Below are 6,000 nucleotides of genomic sequence, written 5' to 3'. Positions count from 1 at the left end.
TAATCACATGCACTACACAACCAAAAATCTCTTATACAGTACTTAAGATATGAGGACATTTTTACACCTTCTACACGAGCTAGATTATCAAATTGCTTTTTTTGGCTAAAAGGATTTATCATTCACCATATATACTGTGTCGGGGAGTTTGCCACCCATGGGTCTTCTTATGCAAATTCACATTCTACAATGAGGCATTGACATATTATACTTCTCTAGCAATCTACTAAGACATATATCACTCACTTTGAGCAATATTACACATCAAACAACATCATTGAGGATGATCACAAGCTCTATGACTTCTCATGATTACTTATTGACTAAGCAACAGCATGAGCAAAGACTTTCTTGGAGGTAAACATGGTTTACTACTCTATATTCAAGGCATTTTTCTAGAGTCACTTCAATCAAGAGTGACTAGCATATTGCTTACTCATGGACTTGTTCACTTTTCAGCAAGAAGCACATGAATCTATGTCAAAGTACATAATGTGGTTCAAGTCTTACTAGAAGGAGTGTGTCCAGCACAAGGTCATCACTAATGAATCTTATGGCATCATTACATTCATGTCTAGTCTAAAAGGAAATCTTTAATAGAAAATGCTTAAATGAAAGTTCTAGACATGTTGTGAGGCATTCACTACCATTGAGACTCTAGAGCATGATCTTCTCTAAGAACTTGGGATTTCCAGGGTAGAGGAGGCTTTCCTCCCACCTTTTAAAGAGAGCTCGTGCATTGTCATATGCTATTTCTCTTTAGTCCCATCTAGCAATGACAAATTTCCCTTAGTGATTAAGAAGGTATTATTAGAGCTCACAGGATACAAGGAGATTATCCAACAATAGCAACAAATGCAAAAGAAGCTACTTAAGAAGCTTAGAGCATGCTGCTTATAATAGGCCAAGAGATTGAGATGGCCTCCTCATTCCTGGCATTGCTTGCATTGTGATGTTACAATATATAACACAGAAAGATGTTGGAAGCTTCATCCAGGGCTTCACCTTCTATCCAGTGTGTTCAGTAGTAGCCTCTTCCATCACAAGTAGACAAATACCAAAAATAATTAAAGTAGAAAGTGATTGAAAACACCCCTTCATCAAGAGGGAAGACACCCATGCATGTTAGCATGGTTTATATTGCAAAGGATGGCTATTAGGTGGCTGTTGTGACTAAAGGGCACTAGAAAGTTTCTCCATCAACCCCAGATATTGATGGTGAGCAAGATTCAACACTAATGTCTAGAACCTCACTAAGCATGCAAATTATACCCTATACTTCAGTATTTCCAATGGCCTTGGGCCACAACCTTGGATCCAACAACTAGATGTTCACTTGACTTTTAGAGTGGGATTTTCCAGCTGCCTTCTACACTCTCTTAAGTCCTATAAGAGGTTCTTGCTCAAATTGTTGGCACTCCAATCTAAATCACTCTCGGTGATGTGTACTAAGTTTCACTTCTCAGTTGGAGGCTTTTGCCAAGTCCACAGGCCTATTTGTGGCACCTTAACATGATGTGCATATCATTAACACCCAGACCATTAATGATCTTGGAGCATTCTTTTTGGAGGTCTAGATCAAAAACTCTTCCTCAAAAGTACAAGCATTATTTAATTTAGGCTCCCAGAGCAATATCATCTCTTGACTTGGCACACTTCAGTGGTTTGGAAGTGGTTAGCAATATAGACATCATCCTCAAAATGTTTATCAATCACTTAGTAATTCCCATAGATATCTAACACGGTGTCGAGATCTTGGTGCATGGTGTGGTTTCCATATTGGATTTTCTTGTAGTGCACTTGAGACAAGTTGGAAGTAGAGAACAGCCACAGGCATTGAGAAGAGTTGTTGTGTGGATGCCATTGATAATTGTCAAACTTGCCTTTGGAACATGTTGTCATGCACGTGGTTGCAAGGTGCCACAGCCATCATAGGATGACAAAGTCCTTCAAAGTTCCAAATTTGAGCTGCTGGTAATTGATACTTCTTCCATTATTAAAGTTGATCAGGCTTTCAAGGTTCTTTTCTTAGAACTCATTGAGGATGACACACTGCTAGAGATCCAAGTTGTTCAATCAACTTCTTCAACATGGACTAAAAAACATCCATCTTTGCCATCACTACACATGTCTAAAGGTCCTTTAACTTTAATAAATCCAAGGATTTCACATTGATCCGTTTGCTATTGTATAGTTAGGAATCTGTCCAAGTGGTGGTTTCTCCAACCATATTTCCAACTCCAGCACCACTTGAGGAGTCATAAGGGACTCCTATGGAGGATCTCTCAACATCAGTATAGAGTTTGGATGTATTTCATGTGAGCTTCCACGTGAATAATCATAAGACAAGACTTTGTGACACACTTGTTGGTGTGGAGGACTGTGAGGCAGTTCCTAAGGGTGAAGATGATGAGTTTGTGGCTACTGGGACAAAGAAACTCTTGTTCAACCACTCTCTTCTAAGCGAGCAGCCAACTCCAATTACCTCCAGCAAATGACTGAGAGTGGTATCTACAACAGTCACAAAACTTTCAACCTCTTCCCATAGTGCACAACTCATACCTGGAGCATATATAAACCCCGCCACCCCCTCCCCCCAGTCTCTTCTTTTTATGTACTAACTTCTATTTTGCAAGAAATCTTCCAAGATATATGTACTTTATTATGCAATCTTGGGATCTTGATGGGCAATATGCTTATACCTTTTCAAAATAAGACTTTTGATCTTGGATTTCTTGACGACCTTCAAGGTGACTCTTACACAGTTCTAGAGGCTATCCTTGAAGCTTTCCCAAAAGAGAGTATCCATAAATATTGTAGGGACAAGAAGTCTAGTGACTGTCGTTAATCTCTATCCTACTAAGCAGCTAACTTATGATGCCTCAAACTTGATTTGCCAAACTCATCCAAGGATCAGGAAATCCTTCAAAAGTGTGAAGTTGAGCTTTTGATAGTCCACAACCACAAAGTCCAGAAGTGATTCCACCCCATTAATATATACTCAAACATTGTCCATGAACAGTTTTTTTTTTTCCTTTCAAATGGTTATATGGCTTTATATAAAATCTTATTTAAATTTTAATAATTTTTTAATTCTGACAAACCTGACATTTACTAACCAGAAAGCACAGAGTACAAATTTAAAGAAGTGACATGAATACTTTTTCTGCAAACATCTTATTTTATTATCTAATAGACATTCCTATTATAGCTATTTAAATTGTTAGAACAAGAAGTGTCCTTTAGAACATTTTTATCTATATAATATGTAGAGAGTTATAAAATTATTAAGTTCACCATAACCTTAATATTTTAAAGTTTTTTAATGTTTATATTAAACTACAATTAAAACTTCAGCTCGACTCATGAGCTCAATTTTTCAACTCGTGAGCTCAAGTATGGTCCACGCTCGATGTAGCTACAACTTTGATCCTAAAGATATTTGCAAATCACACTATCATTCCAATGTAAGTTTATTGCATATAAAAGAAAGACTTGGTTCTTTTCTAGAATACATTCTTGAGGGGTTTATCATAGCATACTGTCTAGAATTTATAAATTTTCATTCACACTCTCATTCAAAAAAAGGGAAATACACACAAATGTCTATAGGTTTTAGTGTTAGTAATTTTAACTCTCACAATCTTTCTTCCCAGGGTTCAAGGGTTAGTAGATGCAATAACTATCCCATTGCACAGCATAACCAAATCACACAAGAGAATGAAAGAGAGGATAATAATCATGAGTTGGAGATAAATGCAATGACAAAAGGCGCAACAAATTAGGTGAAAAAGAATGCCCTCTTACTTGTTTTAGAAATGCCACTTTCAAGAAATGCCCTATATGTTTTCTAACATTTGGTGGAAATAATGGTGATGATTAATATGATGGTATATATGCTTTCGCAACACACTGCATCATGCATCCAAATGATTACTATGAAATTTTTTTTGAGATGGTAAAGACAAAAATTGAGACATATGAGTACTATGGATAGTATTACAAAAAGAACACTTGGAAGTATATAAAATGAAAAGTGAAATGAAAAAACATTTTTTTACTAATTATATTAAGTATAATAAGTTTATATTATTGATAAAGAATAAATATCGATAGTGTTGAAGAAATCTAGTTAGCTCCAAAAGTTTTCTGCAACTCAGCAATAGTAAGGCTTACTTGGTGTATATGAATATCCACTTTAGGATCCTGGTGCAAGATGTTGATGAAGATGTAGTATATATGTTTGCAAGGAGCATATGCCTTCCCATGTTCCTCGCGCTTCATAAAGTCTAGACATGTGCAAGAAGAAAAGTCTTGAATGATAATTGTGTACTCTTCACCTTTTGTTTTGACTATGTACTCTTTTGCAAACGTAGTGATGTACTTCGTGAAGAGAATCTCACACTCAAGTGTTTGAGCCAAGTTAATTTGACCTTGCTTTTGCTTAAAGATGGTACCAATAAATTTAACTACCTTACCTTTTCTTGCTAGCCTCCTGTGCATCTCTATAGGAATAGTTCTAGTTCTATCATTCATGTCTCCAACTCTCCTCTCAAAATTGAAACTAAATTTCTCAAGGTTTTCAATCTCATCCGAGGTGAGCATGACCCCATTAGCAACTGGCCATTCTTTAAGTACTGCATTAGATTTAGTCACTATAGTGTCTTCAAGCCACTTCGTATGGTTGGCATCAGTGTTACAACAATACAGCCAACACCATTTCAAAAATCCTGCTTCCCCATAGAAACATGGGGTTGGAACAGAAGTAGATTTGTCACCACGAATCCAAGCCCAACACTTCCCTTTTAGAAGCATTTACACACACCTTACATTCGATTTTACTAGCACACATCGGATTGCCCATTGCTTCGGCTCCACACTACAATAAGTAATTTCAACCTGTTAGGATGCACTCTCTTCATTAGCCACTTGAGGTGGCTCAATCTGAGAGCGGTATCTTGGAGCAAAATGGTATTTGACATCAAGCCTATAAGAGCTTTTCACTCCAAGTTCTATACCAACATTTTCACCAACAAAGGAAAAATGACGCTTTGAGTGGATAGTCTTTATATCACCAATAGAAATTTGGGGAGTGTACTCTATAGATGTGCCACAGACCACTTCCTCAACTATAGTTGCCACTATTTGGGTGGGTGGAGTTAATTTTCTCTTCATCCTATCATGTAACATCTCAACAAAAGGCCTTGTTCCCACATACCTTCCTTTCTTGAATATCAGTGCTTTTAAAGATTGCTCTATAGCACATATCAAATTTGATAGGCAAGTTTTGTATAGACTCATCTTCCCTTTCCCTGCCTTAGAGGAACGCTAACTCCAATGCTTACTTTCGGAGAAATTCATAGTTAAGGTGTATGCGAGGTCCTCAAGTGGTTGATCCTAATGGAAAAAGCAATATTAAAAAGTAATAAAAGGAGAAGAAAAAATAAAAACCAACCTAAAAAGAGTGATATTCCCACTAGAACATCCTAACTTCCCACCACGCTAACCATGACTCAAGTTGTGGTAAGCAACTTACGTTTGTATGGCCATCTTCATGCCACCACATTTGGATCTCATTTGTTTTTGTCTCATGCTCTTCTTTAGAAGGTACAACCTGCCATTTTTTGCACAACTCTTTAAACAATGATTGAAACTCTAGCTTGATAAGGTGGTAGTGTTGGTTTAGGCTTTGAGCCCAATGGAACTCACAAATCCTCTCATGACCTTCCAATGACTGACCATTCCCAAAAACTACTTGGACACCATTCCAGTTTGCATTAGCCCCATCTGCCATGAAATTGCGAAAGTTTGCAGACTTGTTGAAGAGGGACTTCCAAAATATTTCCTAGGCTATCTGGTCTTATACTTTAAACTCTGCTGTCGCAATTGTCAAGTTACAATATAGCCTGTGTAAACACAAATATTACAACAATTTTAATATAATGAGAATAAAAATTACCTTGGATCATACACATGAGCTCCCATGGTTGTCCAACCTAA

Source organism: Selaginella moellendorffii, unplaced genomic scaffold (assembly GCF_000143415.4).
Source record: "Selaginella moellendorffii unplaced genomic scaffold, v1.0 SELMOscaffold_26, whole genome shotgun sequence".
In the NCBI taxonomy this organism is placed as follows: domain Eukaryota; kingdom Viridiplantae; phylum Streptophyta; class Lycopodiopsida; order Selaginellales; family Selaginellaceae; genus Selaginella; species Selaginella moellendorffii.
Note: the sequence above shows the minus strand (reverse complement) of the source record.